Here is a 25,004-nt window from a genome sequence, read left to right as displayed (position 1 = left end):
GTGTTAGGGTTAGGGTAAGGGTTAGCACCAGGCCTAGGATTGTGTTAGTGTTAGGGTTAGCATCAGCCTTAGGATAGTGTTAGGGTTAGGGTTAGGGTTAGCATCAGCCGTAGGATAGTGTTAGGGTTAGGGTTAGCCTCAGCCCTAGGATAGTGTTAGAGTTAGGGTTAGTGTTAGCATCAGCCCTAGGATAGTGTTAGGGTTAGGGTTTGGGTTAGCATCAGCCCTAGGATAGTGTTAGTGTTAGGGTTAGCATCAGCCCTAGGATAGTGTTAGCGCTAGGGTTAGGGTTAGCATCAGCCCTAGGATAGTGTTAGTGTTAGGGTTAGCCTCAGCCCTAGGAGAGTGTTAGGGTTAGGGATAGGGTTAGCATCAGGCCTAGGATAGTGTTAGGGTTAGGGATAGGGTTAGCATCAGGGCTAGGATAGTGTTAGGGTTACGGTTAGAATCAGCCCTAGGATAGTGTTAGGGTTAGGGTTAGGGTTAGCATCAGCCCTAGGATAGTGTTAGGTTTAGGGTTAGGGATATCATCAGGCCTAGGATATTGTTAGGGTTAGGGTTAGCATCAGCCCTAGGATAGTGTTAGAGTTAGGGTTAGGGTTAGCATCAGCCCTAGGATAGTTTTAGGGTTAGGGTTAGGGTTAGCATCAGCCCTAGGATAGTGTTAGGGTTAGGGTTAGGGTTAGCATCAACCCTAGGATATTATTAGGGTTAGGGTTAGCATCAGCCCTAGGATAGTGTTAGGATTAGGGTTAGGGTTAGCATCAGCCCTAGGATAGCATTAGGGTTAGGGTTAGGGTTAGGTTTAGCGTTAGCATCAGCTCTAGGATAGTGTTAGGTTTAGGGTTAGGGTTAGCATCAGCCCTAGGATAGTGTTAGGGTTAGGGTTAGGGTTAGCATCAGCCCTAGGATAGTGTTAGGGTTAGGGTTAGCATCAGCCCTAGGATAGTGTTAGGGTTAGGGTTAGGGTTAGCATCAGCCCTAGGATAGTGTTAATGTTAGGGTTAGCATCAGCCCTAGGATAGTGTTAGGGTTAGGGTTAGGGTTAGCATCAGCCCTAGGATAGTGTTACGGTTACGGTTAGCATCGGCCCTAGGATAGTGTTAGGGTTAGGGTTATGGTTAGCATCAGCCCTAGGATAGTGTTACGGTTAGGGTCAGCATCAACCCTAGGATAGTGTTAGGGTTAGGGTTAGGGTTAGCATCAGCCCTAGGATAGTGTTAGGGTTAGGGTTAACCTCAGCCCTAGGAGAGTGTTAGGGTTAGGGATAGGGTTAGCATCAGGCCTAGGATAATGTTAGGGTTAGGGTTAGGGTTAGCATCACCCTTGGATAGTGTTAGGGTTAGGGTTCGCATCAGGCCCAGGATAGTGTTAGGGTTAGGGTTAGCATCAGCCCTAGGAGAGTGTTAGGGTTAGGGTTAGGGTTAGCATCAGCCCTAGGATAGTGTTAGGGTTAGGGTTAACATCAGCCCTAGGATAGTGTTAGGGTTAGGGTTAGGGTTAGCATCAGCCCTAGGGTAGTGTTAGGTTTATGGTTAGCATCAGACCTAGGATAGTGTTAGGGTTAGGTTTAGCATCAGACCTAGGATAGTGTTAGGGTTAGGGTTAGCATCAGCCCTAGGAGAGTGTTAGGGTTAGGGTTAGGGTTAGCATCAGCCCTAGGATAGTGTTAGGGTTAGGGTTAACATCAGCCCTAGGAGAGTGTTAGGGTTAGGGTTAGGGTTAGCATTAGCCCTAGGATAGTGTTAGGGTTAGGGTTAACATCAGCCCTGGGATAGTGTTAAGGTTAGGGTTAGGGTTATCATAAGCCCTAGGATAGTGTTAGGTTTAGGGTTAGCATCAGACCTAGGATAGTGTTAGGGTTAGGGTTAGGGTTAGCATCAGCCCTAGGATAGTGTAAGTGTTAGGGTTAGGGTTAGCATCAGGCCTAGGAGAGTGTTAGGGTTACGGTTAGCATCAGCCCTAGGATAGTGTTAGGGTTAGGGTTAGGGTTGGCATCAGCCCTAGGATAGTGTTAGGGTTAGGGTTATGGTTAGCATCAGCCCTAGGATAGTATTAGGGTTAGGGTTACAATCAGCCCTAGGATAGTGTTAGGGTTAGGGTTAGGGTTAGCACCAGGCCCAGGATAGTGTTAGTGTTAGGGTTAGCATCAGCCTTAGGATAGTGTTAGAGTTAGGGTTAGGGTTAACCTCAGCCCTAGGAGAGTGTTAGGGTTAGGGATAGGGTTAGCATCAGGCCTAGGAGAGTGTTAGGGTTAGGGTTAGGGTTAGGGTTAGCATCAGCCCTAGGATAGTGTTAGTGTTAGGGTTAGCATCAGCCCTAGGATAGTGTTAGGGTTAGGGTTAGCATCAGGCCTAGGATAGTGTTAGGGTTAGGGTTAGCATCAGCCCTAGGATAGTGTTTGGGTTACGGATAGGGTTAGCATCATCCCTAGGATAGTGTTAGGGTTAGGGTTAGGTTTAGCATCAACCCTAGGATAGTATTAGGGTTAGGGTTAGCATCAGCCCTAGGATAGTGTTAGGGTTAGGGTTAGGGTTAGCACCAGGCCTAGGATAGTGTTAGTGTTAGGGTTAGCATCAGCCTTAGGATAGTGTTAGGGTTAGGGTTAGGGTTAGCATCAGCCGTAGGATAGTGTTTGGGTTAGGGTTAGCCTCAGTCCTAAGATAGTGTTAGAGTTAGTGTTAGGGTTAGCATCAGCCCTAGGATAGTGTTAGGATTAGGGTTAGGTTTAGCATCAGCCCTAGGATAGTGTTAGTGTTAGGGTTAGCATCAGCCCTAGGATAGTGTTAGGGTTAGGGTTAGGGTTAGCATCCGCCCTAGGATAGTGTTAGGGTTAGGGTTAGGGTTAGCATAAGCCCTAGGATAGTGTTAGGGTTAGGGTTAACATAAACCCTAGGATAGTGTTAGGGTTAGGGTTAGGGTTAGCATCAGCCCTAGGATAGTGTTAAGGTTAGGGTTAGGGTTATCATCAGGCCTAGGATAGTGTGAGGGCTAGGGTTAGCATCAGATTTAGGATAGTGTTAGGGTTAGGGTTAGGGTTAGCATCAGCCCTAGGATAGTGTTAGGGTTAGGGTTAGCATCAGCCCGAGGATAGTGTTAGGGTTAGGGTTAACATAAACCCTAGGATAGTGTTAGGGTTAGGGTTAGGGTTATCATCAGGCCTAGGATAGTGTTAGGGTTAGGGTTAGGGTTAGCATCAGTTAAAGGATAGTGTTAGGGTTAGCGTCATGGTTAGCATCAGCCCTAGGATAGTGGTAGGGTTAGGGTTATGGTTAGCATCAGCCCAAGGATAGTGTTAGGGTTATGGTTAGCATCAGCCCTAGGATAGTGTTAGGGTTAGGGTTAGGGTTATCATCAGGCCTAGGATAGTGTTAGGGTTAGGGATAGCATCAGCCCTAGGATAGTGTTAGGGTTAGGGTTAGGGTTAGCATCAGCCCTAGGATAGTGTTAGGGTTAGGGTTAGCATCAGCCCTAGGATAGTGTTAGGGTTAGGGTTAGGGTTAGCATCAGGCCTAGGATAGTGTTAGGGTTAGGGTTAGCATCAGCCCTAGGACAGTGTTAGGGTTAGGGTTAGGGTTAGCATCAGCCCTAGGATAGTGTTAGGGTTAGGGTTAGCATGAGCCCTAGGATAGTGTTAGGGTTAGGGTTAGGGTTAGCATCAGGCCTAGGATAGTGTTAGGGTTAGGGTTAGCATTAGCCCTAGGATAGTGTTAGGGTTAGGGTTAGGGTTAGCATCAGCCGTAGGATAGTCTTAGGGTTAGGGTTAGCCTCAGCCCTAAGATAGTGTTAGAGTTAGGGTTAGGGTTAGCATCAGCCCTACGATAGTGTTAGGGTTAGGGTTAGGGTTAGCATCAGCCCTAGGATAGTGTTAGTGTTAGGGTTAGCATTAGCCCTAGGATAGTGTTAGGGTTAGGGTTAGGGTTAGCATCCGCCCTAGGATAGTGTTAGGGTTAGGGATAGGGTTAGCATCAGCCCTAGGATAGTGTTAGGGTTATGGTTAGGTTTAGCATCAGCCCTAGGATAGTGTTAGGGTAAGGGTTAGGGTTAGCATCAGGCCTAGGATTGTGTTAGGGTGACGGTTAGAATCAGCCCTAGGATAGTGTTAGGGGTAGGGTTAGGGTTAGCATCAGCCCTAGGATAGTGTTATGTTTAGGGTTATGGATATCATCAGGCCTAGGATATTGTTAGTGTTAGGGTTAGCATCAGCCCTAGGATAGTGTTAGGGTTAGGGTTAGGGTTAGCATCAGCCCTAGGATAGTGTTAGGGTTAGGGTTAGGGTTAGCATCAGCCCTAGGATAGTGTTAGGATTAGGGTTAGGGTTAGCATCAGCCCTAGGATATTATTGGGGTTAGGGTTAGCATCAGCCCTAGAATAGTGTTAGGGTTAGGGTTAGGGTTAGCACCAGGCCTAGGATAGTGTTAGTGTTAGGGTTAGCATCAGCCTTAGGATAGTGTTAGGGTTAGGGTTAGGGTTAGCATCAGCCGTAGGATAGTGTTAGTGTTAGGGTTAGCCTCAGCCCTAGGATAGTGTTAGAGTTAGGGTTAGTGTTAGCATCAGCCCTAGGATAGTGTTAGGGTTTGGGTTTGGGTTAGCATCAGCCCTAGGATAGTGTTAGTGTTAGGGTTAGCATCAGCCCTAGGATAGTGTTAGCGTTAGGGTTAGGGTTAGCATCAGCCCTAGGATAGTGTTAGGGTTAGGGTTAGCCTCAGCCCTAGGAGAGTGTTAGGGTTAGGGATAGGGTTAGCATCAGGCCTAGGATAGTGTTAGGGTTAGGGATAGGGTTAGCATCAGGGCTAGGATAGTGTTAGGTTTACGGTTAGAATCAGCCCTAGGATAGTGTTAGGTTAGAGTTAGGGTTAGCATCATCCCTAGGATAGTGTTAGGTTTAGGGTTAGGGATATCATCAGGCCTAGGATATTGTTAGGGTTAGGGTTAGCATCAGCCCTAGGATAGTGTTAGAGTTAGGGTTAGGGTTAGCATCAGCCCTAGGATAGTGTTAGGTTTAGGGTTAGCATTAGCCCTAGGATAGTGTTAGGGTTAGGGTTAGGGTTAGCATCAACACTAGGATATTATTAGGGTTAGGGTTAGCATCAGCCGTAGGATAGTGTTAGGGTTAGGGTTAGGGTTATCACCAGGCCTAGGATCGTTTTAGTGTTAGGGTTAGCATCAGCCTTAGGATTGTGTTAGGGTTAGGGTTAGGGTTAGCATCAGCCGTAGGAAAGTGTTAGGGTTAGGGTTAGCCTCAGCCCTAGGATAGTGTTAGAGTTAGGGTTAGGGTTAGCATCAGCCCTAGGATAGTGTTAGGGTTAGGGTTAGGGATAGCATCAGCCGAAGGATAGCATTAGGGTTAGGGTTAGGGTTAGGGTTAGCGTTAGCATCAGCTCTAGGATAGTGTTAGGGTTAGGGTTAGGGTTAGCATCAGCCCTAGGATAGTGTTAGGGTTAGGGTTAGGGTTAGCATCAGCCCTAGGATAGTGTTAGGGTTAGGGTTAGCATCAGCCCTAGGATAGTGTTAGGGTTAGGGTTAGGGTTAGCATCAGCCCTAGGATAGTGTTAGGGTTAGGGTTAGCATCAGCCCTAGGATAGTGTTAGGGTTAGTGTTAGGGTTAGCATCAGCCCTAGGATAGTGTTAGGGTTACGGTTAGCATCAGCCCTAGGATAGTGTTAGGGTTAGGGTTATGGTTAGCATCAGCCCTAGGATAGTGTTAGGGTTAGGGTTAACCTCAGCCCTAGGAGAGTGTTAGGGTTAGGGATAGGGTTAGCATCAGGCCTAGGATAGTGTTAGGGTTAGGGTTAGGGTTAGCATCACCCTTGGATAGTGTTAGGGTTAGGGTTCGCATAAGGCCTAGGATAGTGTTAGGGTTATGGTTAGCATCAGCCCTAGGAGAGTGTTAGGGTTAGGGTTAGGGTTAGCATCAGCCCTAGGATAGTGTTAGGGTTAGGGTTAACATCAGCCCTAGGATAGTGTTAGGGTTAGTGTTAGGGTTAGCATCAGCCCTAGGATAGTGTTAGGTTTAGGGTTAGCATCAGACCTAGGATAGTGTTAGGGTTAGGGTTAGCATCAGGCCTAGGATAGTGTTAGGGTTAGGGTTAGCATCAGCCCTAGGAGAGTGTTAGGGTTAGGGTTAGGGTTAGCATCAGCCCTAGGATAGTGTTAGGGTTAGGGTTAACATCAGCCCTAGGAGAGTGTTAGGGTTAGGGTTAGGGTTAGCATCAGCCCTAGGATAGTGTTAGGGTTAGGGTTAACATCAGCCCTAGGATAGTGTTAACGTTAGGGTTAGGGTTAGCATCAGCCCTAGGATAGTGTTAGGTTTAGGGTTAGCATCAGACCTAGGATAGTGTTAGGGTTAGGGTTAGGGTTAGCATTAGCCCTAGGATAGTGCAAGTGTTACGGTTAGGGTTAGCATCAGGCCTAGGAGAGTGTAAGGGTTAGGGTTAGGGTTAGCATCAGCCCTAGGATAGTGTTAGGGTTAGGGTTATGGTTAGCATCAGCCCTAGGATAGTATTAGGGTTAGGGTTACCATCAGACCTAGGATAGTGTTAGGGTTAGGGTTAGGGTTAGCACCAGGCCCAGGATAGTGTTAGTGTTAGGGTTAGCATCAGCCTTAGGATAGTGTTAGAGTTAGGGTTAGGGTTAGCATCAGCCCTAGGATAGTGTTAGGGTTAGGGTTAGGGTTAGCATCATCCCTAGGATAGTGTTAGTGTTAGGGTTAGCATCATCCCTAGGATAGTGTTAGGGTTAGGGTTAACCTAAACCCTAGGATAGTGTTAGGGTTAGGGTTAGGGTTATCATCAGGCCTAGGATATTGTTAGGGTTAGGGTTAGCATCAGCTCTAGGATAGTGTTAGGGTTAGGGTTAGGGTTAGCATCAGCCCTAAGATAGTGTTAAGGTTAGGGTTAGGGTTATCATCAGGCCTAGGATACTGTGAGGGCTAGAGTTAGCATCAGACTTAGAATAGTGTTCGGGTTAGGGTTAGGGTTAGCATCAGCCCTAAGATAGTGTTAGGGTTAGGGTTAGCATCAGCCCTAGTATAGTGTTAGGGTTAGGGTTAGGGTTAGCATCAGCCCTAGGATAGTGTTAGGGTTAGGGTTAGCATCAGCCCTAGGATAGTGTTAGGGTTAGGGTTAGGGTTAGCATCAGCCCTAGGATAGTGTTAGGATTAGGGTTAGCATCAACCCTAGGATAGTGTTAGGGTTAGGGTTAGGGTTAGCATCAGCCCTAGGATAGTGTTAGTGTTAGGGTTAGGGTTAGCACGAGGCCTAGGATAGTGTTAGTGTTAGGGTTAGCATCAGCCTTAGGATAGTGTTAGGGTTAGGGTTAGGGTTAGCATCAGCCGTAGGGTAGTGTTTGGGTTAGGGTTAGCCTCAGCCCTAAGATAGTGTTAGAGTTAGGATTAGGGTTAGCATCAGCCCTAGGATAGTGTTAGGGTTAGGGTTAGGGTTAGCATCAGCCCTAGGATAGTGTTAGAGTTAGGGTTAGCATCAGCCCTAGGATAGTGTTAGGGTTAGGGTTAGGGTTAGCATCCGCCCTAGGATAGTGTTAGGGTTAGGGTTAGGGTTAGCATCAGCCCTAGGATAGTGTTAGGGTTAGGGTTAACATAAACCCTAGGATAGTGTTAGGGTTAGGGTTAGGGTTAGCATCAGCCCTAGGATAGTGTTAAGGTTAGGGTTAGGGTTATCATCAGTCCTAGGATAGTGTGAGGGCTAGGGTTAGCATCAGACTTAGGATAGTGTTAGGGTTAGGGTTAGGGTTAGCGTCAGCCCTAGGATAGTGTTAGGGTTAGGGTTAGCATCAGCCCTAGGATAGTGTTAGGGTTAGGGTTAACATAAACCCTAGAATAGTGTTAGGGTTAGGGTTAGGGTTATCATCAGGCCTACTATAGTGTTAGGGTTAGGGTTAGGGTTAGCATCAGCTAAAGGATAGTGTTAGGGTTAGCGTTAGGGTTAGCATCAGCCCTAGGATAGTGTTAGGGGTAGGGTTAGGGTTAGCATCAGCCCTAGGATAGTGTTAGGGTTAGGGTTAGCATCAGCCCTAGGATAGTGTTAGGGTTAGGGTTAGGGTTATCATCAGGCCTAGGATAGTGTTAGGGTTAGGGTTAACATCAGCCCTAGGATAGTGTTAGGGTTAGGGTTAGGGTTAGCATCAGCCCTAGGATAGTGTTAGGGTTAGGGTTAGCATCAGCCCTAGGATAGTGTTAGGGTTAGGGTTAGGGTTAGCATCAGGCCTAGGATAGTGTTAGGGTTAGGGTTAGCATCAGCCCTACGATAGAGTTAGGGTTAGCGTTAGGGTTAGCATCAGCCCTAGGATAGTGTTAGGGTTTGGGTTAGCATCAGCCCTAGGATAGTGTTAGGGGTAGGGTTAGGGTTAGCATCAGGCCTAGGATAGTGTTAAGGTTAGGGTTAGCATTAGTCCTAGGATAGTGTTAGGGTTAGGGTTAGGGTTAGCATCAGCCGTAGGATAGTGTTAGGGTTAGGGTTAGCCTCAGCCCTAAGATAGTGTTAGAGTTAGGGTTAGGGTTAGCATCAGCCCTAGGATAGTGTTAGGGTTAGGGTTAGGGTTAGCATCAGCCCTAGGATAGTGTTAGTGTTAGGGTTAGCATTAGCCCTAGGATAGTGTTAGGGTTAGGGATAGGGTTAGCATCCGACCTAGTATGGTGTTAGGGTTAGGGATAGGGTTAGCATCAGCCCTAGGATAGTGTTAGGGTTATTGTCAGGTTTAGCATCAGCCCTAGGATAGTGTTAGGGTAAGGGTTAGGGTTAGCATCAGGCCTAGGATAGTGTTAGGGTTACGGTTAGAATCAGCCCTAGGATAGTGTTAGGGTTAGGGTTAGGGTTAGCATCACCCCTAGGATAGTGTTAGTGTTAGGGTTAGGGTTAGCATCAGCCCTAGGATAGTGTTAGGATTAGGGTTAGGGTTAGCATCAGCCCTAGGATATTATTAGTGTTAGGGTTAGCATCAGCCCTAGAATAGTGTTAGGGTTAGGGTTAGGGTTAGCACCAGGCCTAGGGTAGTGTTAGTGTTAGGGTTAGCATCAGCCTTAGGATAGTGTTAGGGTTAGGGTTAGGGTTAGCATCAGCCGTAGGATGGGGTTAGAGTTAGAGTTAGCCTCAGCCCTAGGATAGTTTTAGAGTTAGGGTTATTGTTAGCATCAGCCCTAGGATAGTGTTAGGGTTAGGGTTTGGGTTAGCATCAGCCCTAGGATAGTGTTAGTGTTAGGGTTAGCATCAGCCCTAGGATAGTGTTAGCGTTAGGGTTAGGGTTAGCATCAGCCCTAGGATAGTGTTAGGTTTAGGGTTAGCCTCAGCCCTAGGAGAGTGTTAGCGTTAGGCATAGGGTTAGCATCAGGCCTAGGATAGTGTTAGGGTTAGGGTTAGGGTTAGCGTCAGGCCTAGGATAGTGTTAGGGTTACGGTTAGAATCAGCCCTAGGATAGTGTTAGGGTTAGGGTTAGGGTTAGCATCAGCCCTAGGATAGTGTTAGGTTTAGGGTTAGGGATACCATCAGGCCTAGGATATTGTTAGGGTTCCGGTTAGCATCAGCCCTAGGATAGTGTTAGAGTTAGGGTTAGGGTTAGCATCAGCCCTAGGATAGTCTTAGGGTTAGGGTTAGGGTTAGCATCAGCCCTAGGATAGTGTTAGGGTTAGGGTTAGGGTTAGCATCACCCTAGGATATTATTAGGGTTAGGGTTAGCATCAGCCCTAGGATAGTGTTAGGGTTAGGGTTAGGGTTAGCACCAGGCCTAGGACAGTGTTAGTGTTAGGGTTAGCATCAGCCTTAGGATAGTGTTAGGGTTAGGGTTAGGGTTAGCATCAGCCGTAGGATAGTGTTACGGTTAGGGTTAGCCTCAGCCCTAGGATAGTGTTAGAGTTAGGGTTAGGGTTAGCATCAGCCCTAGGATAGTGTTAGGGTTAGGGTTAGGGTTAGCATCAGCCCTAGGATAGTGTTAGGGTTAGGGTTAGCCTCAGCCCTAGGAGAGTGTTAGGGTTAGGGATAGGGTTAGCATCAGGCCTAGGATAGTGTTAGGGTTAGGGTTAGGGTTAGCATCAGCCCTAGGATAGTGTTAGGGTTAGGGTTAGCATCAGGCCTAGGATAGTGTTAGGGTTAGGGTTAGCATCAGCCCTAGGGGAGTGTTAGGGTTAGGGTTAGGGTTAGCATCAGCCCTAGGATAGTGTTAGGGTTAGGGTTAACATCAGCCCTAGGATAGTGTTAGGGTTAGGGTTAGGGTTAGCATCAGCCCTAGGATAGTGTTAGGTTTAGGGTTAGCATCAGACCTAGGATAGTGTAAGTGTTAGGGTTAGCATCAGCCCTAGGATAGTGTTAGGGTTAGGGTTAGGGTTAGCACCAGGCCTAGGACAGTGTTAGTGTTAGGGTTAGCATCAGACCTAGGATAGTTTGAGGGTTAGGGTTAGGGTTAGCATCAGCCCTAGTATAGTGTTTGGGTTAGGGTTAGGGTTAGCACCAGGCCCAGGATAGTGTTAGTGTTAGGGTTAGCATCAGCCTTAGGATAGTGTTAGGGTTAGGGTTAGGGTTAGCATCAGCCGTAGGATAGTGTTTGGGTTAGGGTTAGCCTCAGCCCTAAGATAGTGTTAGAGTTAGGGTTAGGGTTAGCATCAGCCCTAGGTTAGTGTTAGGGTTAGTGTTAGGGTTAGCATCAGCCCTAGAATAGTGTTAGTGTTAGGGTTAGCATCAGCCCTAGGATAGTGTTAGGGTTAGGGTTAGCGTTAGCATCCGCCCTAGGATAGTGTTAGGGTTAGGGTTAGGGTTAGCATCAGCCCTAGGATAGTGTTAGGGTTAGGTTTAACATAAACCCTAGGATAGTGTTAGGTTTCGGGTTAGGGTTAGCATCAGATCAAGGATAGTGTTAGACTTAGCGTTAGGGTTAGCATCAGCCCTAGGATAGTGTTAGGGTTAGGGTTAGGGTTAGCATAAGCCCTAGGATAGTGTTAGGGTTAGGGTTAGCATCAGCCCTAGGATAGTGTTAGGGTAAGGGTAGGGTTATCATCAGGCCTAGGATAGTGTTAGGGTTAGGGTTAGCATCAGCTCTAGGATAGTGTTAGGGTTAGAGTTAGGGTTAGCATCAACCCTAGGATACTGTTAATGTTAGGGTTAGGGTTATCATCAGGCCTAGGATAGTGTCAGGGCTAGGGTTAGCATCAGACTTAGGATAGTGTTAGGGTTAGGGTTAGGGTTAGCATCAGCCCTAGGATAGTGTTAGGGTTAGGGTTAGGGTTAGCATCAGCCCTAGGATAGTGTTAGGGTTAGGGTTAGCATGAGCCCTAGGATAGTGTTAGGGTTAGGGTTAGGGTTAGCATCAGGCCTAGGATAGTGTTAGGGTTAGGGTTAGCATTAGCCCTAGGATAGTGTTAGGGTTAGGGTTAGGGTTAGCATCAGCCGTAGGATAGTCTTAGGGTTAGGGTTAGCCTCAGCCCTAAGATAGTGTTAGAGTTAGGGTTAGGGTTAGCATCAGCCCTACGATAGTGTTAGGGTTAGGGTTAGGGTTAGCATCAGCCCTAGGATAGTGTTAGTGTTAGGGTTAGCATTAGCCCTAGGATAGTGTTAGGGTTAGGGTTAGGGTTAGCATCCGCCCTAGGATAGTGTTAGGGTTAGGGATAGGGTTAGCATCAGCCCTAGGATAGTGTTAGGGTTATGGTTAGGTTTAGCATCAGCCCTAGGATAGTGTTAGGGTAAGGGTTAGGGTTAGCATCAGGCCTAGGATTGTGTTAGGGTGACGGTTAGAATCAGCCCTAGGATAGTGTTAGGGGTAGGGTTAGGGTTAGCATCAGCCCTAGGATAGTGTTATGTTTAGGGTTATGGATATCATCAGGCCTAGGATATTGTTAGTGTTAGGGTTAGCATCAGCCCTAGGATAGTGTTAGGGTTAGGGTTAGGGTTAGCATCAGCCCTAGGATAGTGTTAGGGTTAGGGTTAGGGTTAGCATCAGCCCTAGGATAGTGTTAGGATTAGGGTTAGGGTTAGCATCAGCCCTAGGATATTATTGGGGTTAGGGTTAGCATCAGCCCTAGAATAGTGTTAGGGTTAGGGTTAGGGTTAGCACCAGGCCTAGGATAGTGTTAGTGTTAGGGTTAGCATCAGCCTTAGGATAGTGTTAGGGTTAGGGTTAGGGTTAGCATCAGCCGTAGGATAGTGTTAGTGTTAGGGTTAGCCTCAGCCCTAGGATAGTGTTAGAGTTAGGGTTAGTGTTAGCATCAGCCCTAGGATAGTGTTAGGGTTTGGGTTTGGGTTAGCATCAGCCCTAGGATAGTGTTAGTGTTAGGGTTAGCATCAGCCCTAGGATAGTGTTAGCGTTAGGGTTAGGGTTAGCATCAGCCCTAGGATAGTGTTAGGGTTAGGGTTAGCCTCAGCCCTAGGAGAGTGTTAGGGTTAGGGATAGGGTTAGCATCAGGCCTAGGATAGTGTTAGGGTTAGGGATAGGGTTAGCATCAGGGCTAGGATAGTGTTAGGTTTACGGTTAGAATCAGCCCTAGGATAGTGTTAGGTTAGAGTTAGGGTTAGCATCATCCCTAGGATAGTGTTAGGTTTAGGGTTAGGGATATCATCAGGCCTAGGATATTGTTAGGGTTAGGGTTAGCATCAGCCCTAGGATAGTGTTAGAGTTAGGGTTAGGGTTAGCATCAGCCCTAGGATAGTGTTAGGGTTAGGGTTAGCATTAGCCCTAGGATAGTGTTAGGGTTAGGGTTAGGGTTAGCATCAACACTAGGATATTATTAGGGTTAGGGTTAGCATCAGCCGTAGGATAGTGTTAGGGTTAGGGTTAGGGTTATCACCAGGCCTAGGATCGTTTTAGTGTTAGGGTTAGCATCAGCCTTAGGATTGTGTTAGGGTTAGGGTTAGGGTTAGCATCAGCCGTAGGAAAGTGTTAGGGTTAGGGTTAGCCTCAGCCCTAGGATAGTGTTAGAGTTAGGGTTAGGGTTAGCATCAGCCCTAGGATAGTGTTAGGGTTAGGGTTAGGGATAGCATCAGCCGAAGGATAGCATTAGGGTTAGGGTTAGGGTTAGGGTTAGCGTTAGCATCAGCTCTAGGATAGTGTTAGGGTTAGGGTTAGGGTTAGCATCAGCCCTAGGATAGTGTTAGGGTTAGGGTTAGGGTTAGCATCAGCCCTAGGATAGTGTTAGGGTTAGGGTTAGCATCAGCCCTAGGATAGTGTTAGGGTTAGGGTTAGGGTTAGCATCAGCCCTAGGATAGTGTTAGGGTTAGGGTTAGCATCAGCCCTAGGATAGTGTTAGGGTTAGTGTTAGGGTTAGCATCAGCCCTAGGATAGTGTTAGGGTTACGGTTAGCATCAGCCCTAGGATAGTGTTAGGGTTAGGGTTATGGTTAGCATCAGCCCTAGGATAGTGTTAGGGTTAGGGTTAACCTCAGCCCTAGGAGAGTGTTAGGGTTAGGGATAGGGTTAGCATCAGGCCTAGGATAGTGTTAGGGTTAGGGTTAGGGTTAGCATCACCCTTGGATAGTGTTAGGGTTAGGGTTCGCATAAGGCCTAGGATAGTGTTAGGGTTATGGTTAGCATCAGCCCTAGGAGAGTGTTAGGGTTAGGGTTAGGGTTAGCATCAGCCCTAGGATAGTGTTAGGGTTAGGGTTAACATCAGCCCTAGGATAGTGTTAGGGTTAGTGTTAGGGTTAGCATCAGCCCTAGGATAGTGTTAGGTTTAGGGTTAGCATCAGACCTAGGATAGTGTTAGGGTTAGGGTTAGCATCAGGCCTAGGATAGTGTTAGGGTTAGGGTTAGCATCAGCCCTAGGAGAGTGTTAGGGTTAGGGTTAGGGTTAGCATCAGCCCTAGGATAGTGTTAGGGTTAGGGTTAACATCAGCCCTAGGAGAGTGTTAGGGTTAGGGTTAGGGTTAGCATCAGCCCTAGGATAGTGTTAGGGTTAGGGTTAACATCAGCCCTAGGATAGTGTTAACGTTAGGGTTAGGGTTAGCATCAGCCCTAGGATAGTGTTAGGTTTAGGGTTAGCATCAGACCTAGGATAGTGTTAGGGTTAGGGTTAGGGTTAGCATTAGCCCTAGGATAGTGCAAGTGTTACGGTTAGGGTTAGCATCAGGCCTAGGAGAGTGTAAGGGTTAGGGTTAGGGTTAGCATCAGCCCTAGGATAGTGTTAGGGTTAGGGTTATGGTTAGCATCAGCCCTAGGATAGTATTAGGGTTAGGGTTACCATCAGACCTAGGATAGTGTTAGGGTTAGGGTTAGGGTTAGCACCAGGCCCAGGATAGTGTTAGTGTTAGGGTTAGCATCAGCCTTAGGATAGTGTTAGAGTTAGGGTTAGGGTTAGCATCAGCCCTAGGATAGTGTTAGGGTTAGGGTTAGGGTTAGCATCAGCCCTAGGATAGTGTTAGTGTTAGGGTTAGCATCATCCCTAGGATAGTGTTAGGGTTAGGGTTAACCTAAACCCTAGGATAGTGTTAGGGTTAGGGTTAGGGTTATCATCAGGCCTAGGATATTGTTAGGGTTAGGGTTAGCATCAGCTCTAGGATAGTGTTAGTGTTAGGGTTAGGGTTAGCATCAGCCCTAAGATAGTGTTAAGGTTAGGGTTAGGGTTATCATCAGGCCTAGGATACTGTGAGGGCTAGAGTTAGCATCAGACTTAGAATAGTGTTCGGGTTAGGGTTAGGGTTAGCATCAGCCCTAAGATAATGTTAGGGTTAGGGTTAGCATCAGCCCTAGTATAGTGTTAGGGTTAGGGTTAGGGTTAGCATCAGCCCTAGGATAGTGTTAGGGTTAGGGTTAGCATCAGCCCTAGGATAGTGTTAGGGTTAGGGTTAGGGTTAGCATCAGCCCTAGGATAGTGTTAGGATTAGGGTTAGCATCAACCCTAGGATAGTGTTAGGGTTAGGGTTAGGGTTAGCATCAGCCCTAGGATAGTGTTAGTGTTAGGGTTAGGGTTAGCACGAGGCCTAGGATAGTGTTAGTGTTAGGGTTAGCATCAGCCTTAGGATAGTGTTAGGGTTAGGGTTAGGGTTAGCATCAGCCGTAGGGTAGTGTTTGGGTTAGGGTTAGCCTCAGCCCTAAGATAGTGTTAGAGTTAGGATTAGGGTTAGCATCAGCCCTAGGATAGTGTTAGGGTTAGGGTTAGGGTTAGCATCAGCCCTAGGATAGTGTTAGAGTTAGGGTTAGCATCAGCCCTAGGATAGTGTTAGGGTTAGGGTTAGGGTTAGCATCCGCCCTAGGATAGTGTTAGGGTTAGGGTTAGGGTTAGCATCAGCCCTAGGATAGTGTTAGGGTTAGGGTTAACATAAACCCTAGGATAGTGTTAGGGTTAGGGTTAGGGTTAGCATCAGCCCTAGGATAGTGTTAAGGTTAGGGTTAGGGTTATCATCAGTCCTAGGATAGTGTGAGGGCTAGGGTTAGCATCAGACTTAGGATAGTGTTAGGGTTAGGGTTAGGGTTAGCGTCAGCCCTAGGATAGTGTTAGGGTTAGGGTTAGCATCAGCCCTAGGATAGTGTTAGGGTTAGGGTTAACATAAACCCTAGAATAGTGTTAGGGTTAGGGTTAGGGTTATCATCAGGCCTACTATAGTGTTAGGGTTAGGGTTAGGGTTAGCATCAGCTAAAGGATAGTGTTAGGGTTAGCGTTAGGGTTAGCATCAGCCCTAATAGTGTTAGGGGTAGGGTTAGGGTTAGCATCAGCCCTAGGATAGTGTTAGGGTTAGGGTTAGCATCAGCCCTAGGATAGTGTTAGGGTTAGGGTTAGGGTTATCATCAGGCCTAGGATAGTGTTAGGGTTAGGGTTAACATCAGCCCTAGGATAGTGTTAGGGTTAGGGTTAGGGTTAGCATCAGCCCTAGGATAGTGTTAGGGTTAGGGTTAGCATCAGCCCTAGGATAGTGTTAGGGTTAGGGTTAGGGTTAGCATCAGGCCTAGGATAGTGTTAGGGTTAGGGTTAGCATCAGCCCTACGATAGAGTTAGGGTTAGCGTTAGGGTTAGCATCAGCCCTAGGATAGTGTTAGGGTTTGGGTTAGCATCAGCCCTAGGATAGTGTTAGGGGTAGGGTTAGGGTTAGCATCAGGCCTAGGATAGTGTTAAGGTTAGGGTTAGCATTAGTCCTAGGATAGTGTTAGGGTTAGGGTTAGGGTTAGCATCAGCCGTAGGATAGTGTTAGGGTTAGGGTTAGCCTCAGCCCTAAGATAGTGTTAGAGTTAGGGTTAGGGTTAGCATCAGCCCTAGGATAGTGTTAGGGTTAGGGTTAGGGTTAGCATCAGCCCTAGGATAGTGTTAGTGTTAGGGTTAGCATTAGCCCTAGGATAGTGTTAGGGTTAGGGATAGGGTTAGCATCCGACCTAGTATGGTGTTAGGGTTAGGGATAGGGTTAGCATCAGCCCTAGGATAGTGTTAGGGTTATTGTCAGGTTTAGCATCAGCCCTAGGATAGTGTTAGGGTAAGGGTTAGGGTTAGCATCAGGCCTAGGATAGTGTTAGGGTTACGGTTAGAATCAGCCCTAGGATAGTGTTAGGGTTAGGGTTAGGGTTAGCATCACCCCTAGGATAGTGTTAGTGTTAGGGTTAGGGTTAGCATCAGCCCTAGGATAGTGTTAGGATTAGGGTTAGGGTTAGCATCAGCCCTAGGATATTATTAGTGTTAGGGTTAGCATCAGCCCTAGAATAGTGTTAGGGTTAGGGTTAGGGTTAGCACCAGGCCTAGGGTAGTGTTAGTGTTAGGGTTAGCATCAGCCTTAGGATAGTGTTAGGGTTAGGGTTAGGGTTAGCATCAGCCGTAGGATGGGGTTAGAGTTAGAGTTAGCCTCAGCCCTAGGATAGTTTTAGAGTTAGGGTTATTGTTAGCATCAGCCCTAGGATAGTGTTAGGGTTAGGGTTTGGGTTAGCATCAGCCCTAGGATAGTGTTAGTGTTAGGGTTAGCATCAGCCCTAGGATAGTGTTAGCGTTAGGGTTAGGGTTAGCATCAGCCCTAGGATAGTGTTAGGTTTAGGGTTAGCCTCAGCCCTAGGAGAGTGTTAGCGTTAGGCATAGGGTTAGCATCAGGCCTAGGATAGTGTTAGGGTTAGGGTTAGGGTTAGCGTCAGGCCTAGGATAGTGTTAGGGTTACGGTTAGAATCAGCCCTAGGATAGTGTTAGGGTTAGGGTTAGGGTTAGCATCAGCCCTAGGATAGTGTTAGGTTTAGGGTTAGGGATACCATCAGGCCTAGGATATTGTTAGGGTTCCGGTTAGCATCAGCCCTAGGATAGTGTTAGAGTTAGGGTTAGGGTTAGCATCAGCCCTAGGATAGTGTTAGGGTTAGGGTTAGGGTTAGCATCAGCCCTAGGATAGTGTTAGGGTTAGGGTTAGGGTTAGCATCACCCTAGGATATTATTAGGGTTAGGGTTAGCATCAGCCCTAGGATAGTGTTAGGGTTAGGGTTAGGGTTAGCACCAGGCCTAGGACAGTGTTAGTGTTAGGGTTAGCATCAGCCTTAGGATAGTGTTAGGGTTAGGGTTAGGGTTAGCATCAGCCGTAGGATAGTGTTACGGTTAGGGTTAGCCTCAGCCCTAGGAGAGTGTTAGAGTTAGGGTTAGGGTTAGCATCAGCCCTAGGATAGTGTTAGGGTTAGGGTTAGGGTTAGCATCAGCCCTAGGATAGTGTTAGGGTTAGGGTTAGCCTCAGCCCTAGGAGAGTGTTAGGGTTAGGGATAGGGTTAGCATCAGGCCTAGGATAGTGTTAGGGTTAGGGTTAGGGTTAGCATCAGCCCTAGGATAGTGTTAGGGTTAGGGTTAGCATCAGGCCTAGGATAGTGTTAGGGTTAGGGTTAGCATCAGCCCTAGGGGAGTGTTAGGGTTAGGGTTAGGGTTAGCATCAGCCCTAGGATAGTGTTAGGGTTAGGGTTAACATCAGCCCTAGGATAGTGTTAGGGTTAGGGTTAGGGTTAGCATCAGCCCTAGGATAGTGTTAGGTTTAGGGTTAGCATCAGACCTAGGATAGTGTAAGTGTTAGGGTTAGCATCAGCCCTAGGATAGTGTTAGGGTTAGGGTTAGGGTTAGCACCAGGCCTAGGACAGTGTTAGTGTTAGGGTTAGCATCAGACCTAGGATAGTTTGAGGGTTAGGGTTAGGGTTAGCATCAGCCCTAGTATAGTGTTTGGGTTAGGGTTAGGGTTAGCACCAGGCCCAGGATAGTGTTAGTGTTAGGGTTAGCATCAGCCTTAGGATAGTGTTAGGGTTAGGGTTAGGGTTAGCATCAGCCGTAGGATAGTGTTTGGGTTAGGGTTAGCCTCAGCCCTAAGATAGTGTTAGAGTTAGGGTTAGGGTTAGCATCAGCCCTAGGTTAGTGTTAGGGTTAGTGTTAGGGTTAGCATCAGCCCTAGAATAGTGTTAGTGTTAGGGTTAGCATCAGCCCTAGGATAGTGTTAGGGTTAGGGTTAGCGTTAGCATCCGCCCTAGGATAGTGTTAGGGTTAGGGTTAGGGTTAGCATCAGCCCTAGGATAGTGTTAGGGTTAGGTTTAACATAAACCCTAGGATAGTGTTAGGTTTCGGGTTAGGGTTAGCATCAGATCAAGGATAGTGTTAGACTTAGCGTTAGGGTTAGCATCAGCCCTAGGATAGTGTTAGGGTTAGGGTTAGGGTTAGCATAAGCCCTAGGATAGTGTTAGGGTTAGGGTTAGCATCAGCCCTAGGATAGTGTTAGGGTAAGGGTAGGGTTATCATCAGGCCTAGGATAGTGTTAGGGTTAGGGTTAGCATCAGCTCTAGGATAGTGTTAGGGTTAGAGTTAGGGTTAGCATCAACCCTAGGATACTGTTAATGTTAGGGTTAGGGTTATCATCAGGCCTAGGATAGTGTCAGGGCTAGGGTTAGCATCAGACTTAGGATAGTGTTAGGGTTAGGGTTAGGGTTAGCATCAGCCCTAGGATAGTGTTAGGGTTAGGGTTAGCATCAGCCCTAGGATAGTGTTAGGGTTAGGGTTAGGGTTAGCATCAGCCCTAGGATAGTGTTAGGGGTAGGGTTAGCATCAGCCCTAGGATAGTGTTAGGGTTAGGGTTAGGTTTAGCATCAGCCCTAGGTAAGTGTTAGGGTTAGGGTTAGCATCAACCCTAGGATAGTGTTAGGGTTAGGGTTAGGGTTAGCATCAGCCCTAGGATAGTGTTAGGGTTAGGGTTAGCCTCAGCCCTAGGAGAGTGTTAGGGTTAGGGTTAGCCTCAGCCCTAGGAGAGTGTTAGGGTTAGGGATAGGGTTAGCATCAGGCCTAGGATAGTGTTAGGGTTAGGGTTAGGTTTAGCATCAGCGCTAGGATAGTGTTAGGGTTAGGGTTAGCATCAGGCCTAGGATGGTGTTAGGGTTACGGTTAGCATCAGCCCTTTGAGAGTGTTAGGGTTAGGGTTAGGGTTAGCATCAGCCCTAGGATAGTGTTAGGGTTAGGGTTAATATAAGCCCTAGGATAGCGTTCGGGATAGGGTTAGGGTTAGCATCAGCCCTAGGATAGTGTTAGGTTTAGGGTTAGCATCAGCCCTACAATAGTGTTAGGGTTAGGGTTAGGGTTAACACCAGTCCTATGATAGTGTTAGTGTTAGGGTTAGCATCAGCCTTAGGATAGTGTTAGGGTTAGGGTTAGGGTTAGCATCAGCCGTATAATAATGTTAGGGTTAGGGTTAGCCTCAGCCCTAGGATAGTGTTAGAGTTAGGGTTAGTGTTAGCATCAGCCCTCGGATAGTGTTAGGGTTAGGGTGTGGGTTAGCATCAGCCCTAGGATAGTGTTAGTGTTAGGGTTAGCATCAGCCCTAGGATAGTGTTAGCGTTAGGGTTAGGGTTAGCATAAGCCGTAGGATAGTGTTAGGGTTAGGGTTAGCCTCAGCCCTAGGAGAGTGTTAGCTTTAGGGATAGGGTTAGCATCAGGCCTAGGATAGTGTTAGGGTTAGGGATAGGGTTAGCATCAGCCCTAGGATAGTGTTAGGGTTATGGTTAGGTGTAGCATCAGCCCTAGGATAGTGTTAGGGTAAGGGTTAGGGTTAGCATCAGGCCTAGGATAGTGTTAGGGTTACGGTTAGAATCAGCCCTAGGATAGTGTTAGGGTTAGGGTTAGGGTTAGCATCAGCCCTAGGATAGTGTTAGGTATAGGGTTATGGATATCATCAGGCCTAGGATATTGTTAGTGTTAGGGTTAGCATCAGCCCTAGGATAGTGTTAGGGTTAGGGTTAGGGTTAGCATCACCCCTAGGATAGTGTTAGTGTTAGGGTTAGGGTTAGCATCAGCCCTAGGATAGTGTTAGGGTTAGGGTTAGGGTTAGCATCAGCCCTAGGATAGTGTTAGGTTTAGGGTTAGGGATATCATCAGGCCTAGAATATTGTTAGGGTTCGGGTTAGCATCAGCCCTAGGATAGTGTTAGAGTTAGGGTTAGGGTTAGTATCAGCCCTAGGATAGTGTTAGGGTTAGGGTTAGGGTTAGCATCAGCCCTAGGATAGTGTTAGGGTTAGGGTTAGGGTTAGCATCAGCCCTAGGATATTATTAGGGTTAGGGTTAGCATCAGCCCTAGGATAGTGTTAGGGTTAGGGTTAGGGTTATCACCAGGCCTAGGACAGTGTTAGTGTTAGGGTTAGCATCAGCCTTAGGATAGTGTTAGGGTTAGGGTTAGGGTTAGCATCAGCCGTAGGATAGTGTTAGGGTTAGGGTTAGCCTCAGCCCTAGGATAGTGTTAGAGTTAGGGTTAGGGTTAGCATCAGCCCTAGGATAGTGTTAGGGTTAGGGTTAGGGTTAGCATCAGCCCTAGGATAGTGTTAGTGTTAGGGTTATCATCAGCCCTAGGATAGTGTTAGGATTAGGGTTAGGGTTAGCATCAGCCCTAGGATAGCATTAGGGTTAGGGTTAGGGTTAGGGTTAGCGTTAGCATCAGGTCTAGGATAGTGTTAGGGTTAGGGTTAGGGTTAGCATCAGCCCTAGGATAGTGTTAGGGTTAGGGTTAGGGTTAGCATCAGCCCTAGGATAGTGTCAGGGTTAGGGTTAGCATCAGCCCTAGGATAGTGTTAGGGTTATTGTTAGGGTTAGCATCAGCCCTAGGATAGTGTCAGGGTTAGGGTTAGCATCAGCCCTAGGATAGTGTTAGGGTTAGGGTTTAGGGTTAGCATCAGCCCTAGGATAGTGTCAGGGTTAGGGTTAGCATCAGCCCTAGGATAGTGTTAGGGTTAGGGTTAGGGTTAGCATCAGCCCTAGGATAGTGTCAGGGCTAGGGTTAGCATCAGCCCTAGGATAGTGTTAGTGTTAGGGTTATGGTTAGCATCAGCCCTAGGATATTGTTAGGGTTAGGGTTAGCATCAACCCTAGGATAGTGTTAGGGTTAGGGTTAGGGTTAGCATCAGCCCTAGGATAGTGTAAGTGTTAGGGTTAGGGTTATAATCAGGCCTAGAATAGTGTTAGGGTTACGGTTAGCATTAGCCCTAGGATAGTGTAAGGGTTAGGGTTAGGGTTAGCATCAACCCTAGGATAGTCTTAGGGTTAGGGTTAAGGTTAGCATCAGCCCTAGGATAGTATTAGGGTTAGGGTTAGCATCAGCCCTAGGATAGTGTTAGGGTTAGGGTTAGGGTTAGCATCAGTCCTAGGATAGTGTCAGGGTTAGGGTTAGCATCAGCCCTAGGATAGTGTTTGGGTTAGGGTTAGGGTTAGCACCAGGCCTAGGATAGTGATAGTGTTAGGGTTAGCATCAGCCTTAGGATAGTGTTAGGGTTAGGGTTAGCCTCAGCCCTAAGATAGTGTTAGAGTTAGGGTTAGGTTTAGCATCAGCCCTAGTTTAGTGTTAGGGTTAGGGTTAGGGTTAGCATCAGCCCTAGGATAGTGTCAGGGTTAGGGTTAGCATCAGCGCTAGGATAGTGTTAGGGTTAGGGTTAGGGTTAGCATCAGCCCTAGGATAGTGTCAGGGTTAGGGTTAGCATCAGCCCTAGGATAGTGTTTGGGTTAGGGTTAGGGTTAGCACCAGGCCCAGGATAGTGATAGTGTTAGGGTTAGCATCAGCCTTAGGATAGTGTTAGGGTTAAGGTTATTGTTAGCATCAGCCGTAGGATAGTGTTTGGGTTAGGGTTAGCCTCAGCCCTAAGATATTGTTAGAGTTAGGGTTAGGTTTAGCATCAGCCCTAGTTTAGTGTTAGGGTTAGGGTTAGGGTTAGCATCAGCCCTAGAATAGTGTTAGTGTTAGGGTTAGCATCAGCCCTAGGATAGTGTTAGGGTTAGGGTTAGCGTTAGCATCCGCCCTAGGATAGTGTTAGGGTTAGGGTTAGGGTTAACACCAGGCCTATGATAGTGTTAGTGTTAGGGTTAGCATCAGCCTTAGGATAGTGTTAGGGTTAGGGTTAGGGTTAGCATCAGCCGTATAATAATGTTAGGGTTAGGGTTAGCCTCAGCCCTAGGATAGTGTTAGAGTTAGGGTTAGTGTTAGCATCAGCCCTCGGATAGTGTTAGGGTTAGGGTTTGGGTTAGCATCAGCCCTAGGATAGTGTTAGTGTTAGGGTTAGCATCAGCCCTAGGATAGTGTTAGCGTTAGGGTTAGGGTTAGCATAAGCCGTAGGATAGTGTTAGGTTTAGGGTTAGCCTCAGCCCTAGGAGAGTGTTAGGTTTAGGGATAGGCTTAGCATCAGGCCTAGGATAGTGTTAGGGTTAGGGATAGGGTTAGCATCAGCCCTAGGATAGTGTTAGGGTTATGGTTAGGTTTAGCATCAGCCCTAGGATAGTGTTAGGGTAAGGGTTAGGGTTAGCATCAGCCCTAGGATAGTGTTAGGGTTAGGGTTAGGGTTAGCATCAGCCCTAGGATAGTGTTAGGTATAGGGTTATGGATATCATCAGGCCTAGGATATTGTTAGTGTTAGGGTTAGCATCAGCCCTAGGATAGTGTCAGGGTTAGGGTTAGCATCAGCCCTAGGATAGTGTTAGGGTTAGGGTTAGGGTTAGCATCAGCCCTAGGATAGTGTCAGGGTTAGGGTTAGCATCAGCCCTAGGATAGTGTTAGGGTTAGGGTTAGGGTTAGCATCAGCCCTAGGATAGTGTCAGGGTTAGGGTTAGCATCAGCCCTAGGATAGTGTTAGGGTTACGGTTAGGGTTAGCATCAGCCCTAGGATAGTGTTAGGGTTAGGGTTAGGGTTAGCATCAGCCCTAGGATAGTGTCAGGGTTAGGGTTAGCATCAGCCCTAGGATAGTGTTAGGGTTAGGGTTAGGGTTAGCATCAGCCCTAGGATAGTGTCAGGGTTAGGGTTAGCATCAGCCCTAGGATAGTGTTAGTGTTAGTGTTATGGTTAGCATCAGCCCTAGGATAGTGTTAGGGTTAGGGTTAGCATCAACCCTAGGATAGTGTTAGGGTTAGGGTTAGGGTTAGCATCAGCCCTAGGATAGTGTAAGTGTTAGGGTTAGGGTTATCATCAGGCCTAGGATAGTGTTAGGGTTAGGGTTAGCATCAGCCCTAGGATAGTGTAAGGGTTAGGGTTAGGGTTAGCATCAACCCTAGGATAGTCTTAGGGTTAGGGTTAAGGTTAGCATCAGCCCTAGGATAGTATTAGGGTTAGGGTTAGCATCAGCCCTAGGATAGTGTTAGGGTTAGGGTTAGGGTTAGCATCAGCCCTAGGATAGTGTCAGGGTTAGGGTTAGCATCAGCCCTAGGATAGTGTTTTGGTTAGGGTTAGGGTTAGCACCAGGCCCAGGATAGTGATAGTGTTAGGGTTAGCATCAGCCTTAGGATAGTGTTAGGGTTAGGGTTAGCCTCAGGCCTAAGATAGTGTTAGAGTTAGGGTTAGGTTTAGCATCAGCCCTAGTTTAGTGTTAGGGTTAGGGTTAGGGTTAGCATCAGCCCTAGGATAGTGTCAGGGTTAGGGTTAGCATCAGCCCTAGGATAGTGTTAGGGTTAGGGATAGGGTTAGCATCAGCCCTAGGATAGTGTTAGGGTTATGGTTAGGTTTAGCATCAGCCCTAGGATAGTGTTAGGGTAAGGGTTAGGGTTAGCATCAGCCCTAGGATAGTGTTAGGGTTAGGGTTAGGGTTAGCATCAGCCCTAGGATAGTGTTAGGTATAGGGTTATGGATATCATCAGGCCTAGGATATTGTTAGTGTTAGGGTTAGCATCAGCCCTAGGATAGTGTTAGGGTTAGGGTTAGGGTTAGCATCACTCCTAGGATAGTGTTAGTGTTAGGGTTAGGGTTAGCATCAGCCCTAGGATAGTGTTAGGGTTAGGGTTAGGGTTAGCATCAGCCCTAGGATAGTGTTAGGTTTAGGGTTAGGGATATCATCAGGCCTAGAATATTGTTAGGGTTCGGGTTAGCATCAGCCCTAGGATAGTGTTAGAGTTAGGGTTAGGGTTAGTATCAGCCCTAGGATAGTGTAGGGGTTAGGGTTAGGGTTAGCATCAGCCCTAGGATAGTGTTAGGGTTAGGGTTAGGGTTAGCATCAGCCCTAGGATAGTGTTAGGTATAGGGTTATGGATATCATCAGGCCTAGGATATTGTTAGTGTTAGGGTTAGCATCAGCCCTAGGATAGTGTTAGGGTTAGGGTTAGGGTTAGCATCACTGCTAGGATAGTGTTAGTGTTAGGGTTAGGGTTAGCATCAGCCCTAGGATAGTGTTAGGGTTAGGGTTAGGGTTAGCATCAGCCCTAGGATAGTGTTAGGTTTAGGGTTAGGGATATCATCAGGCCTAGAATATTGTTATGGTTCGGGTTAGCATCAGCCCTAGGATAGTGTTAGGGTTAGGGTTAGGGTTAGCATCAGCCGTAGGATAGTGTTTGGGTTAGGGTTAGCCTCAGCCCTAAGATAGTGTTAGAGTTAGGGTTAGGTTTAGCATCAGCCCTAGTTTAGTGTTAGGGTTAGGGTTAGGGTTAGCATCAGCCCTAGAATAGTGTTAGTGTTAGGGTTAGCATCAGCCCTAGGATAGTGTTAGGGTTAGGGTTAGCGTTAGCATCCGCCCTAGGATAGTGTTAGGGTTAGGGTTAGGGTTAACACCAGGCCTATGATAGTGTTAGTGTTAGGGTTAGCATCAGCCTTAGGATAGTGTTAGGGTTAGGGTTAGGGTTAGCATCAGCCGTATAATAATGTTAGGGT

This window comes from Lemur catta, chromosome 6 (assembly GCF_020740605.2).
Source record: "Lemur catta isolate mLemCat1 chromosome 6, mLemCat1.pri, whole genome shotgun sequence".
Classification (NCBI taxonomy): Eukaryota; Metazoa; Chordata; class Mammalia; order Primates; family Lemuridae; genus Lemur; species Lemur catta.
This window is presented reverse-complemented; position numbering follows the sequence as displayed.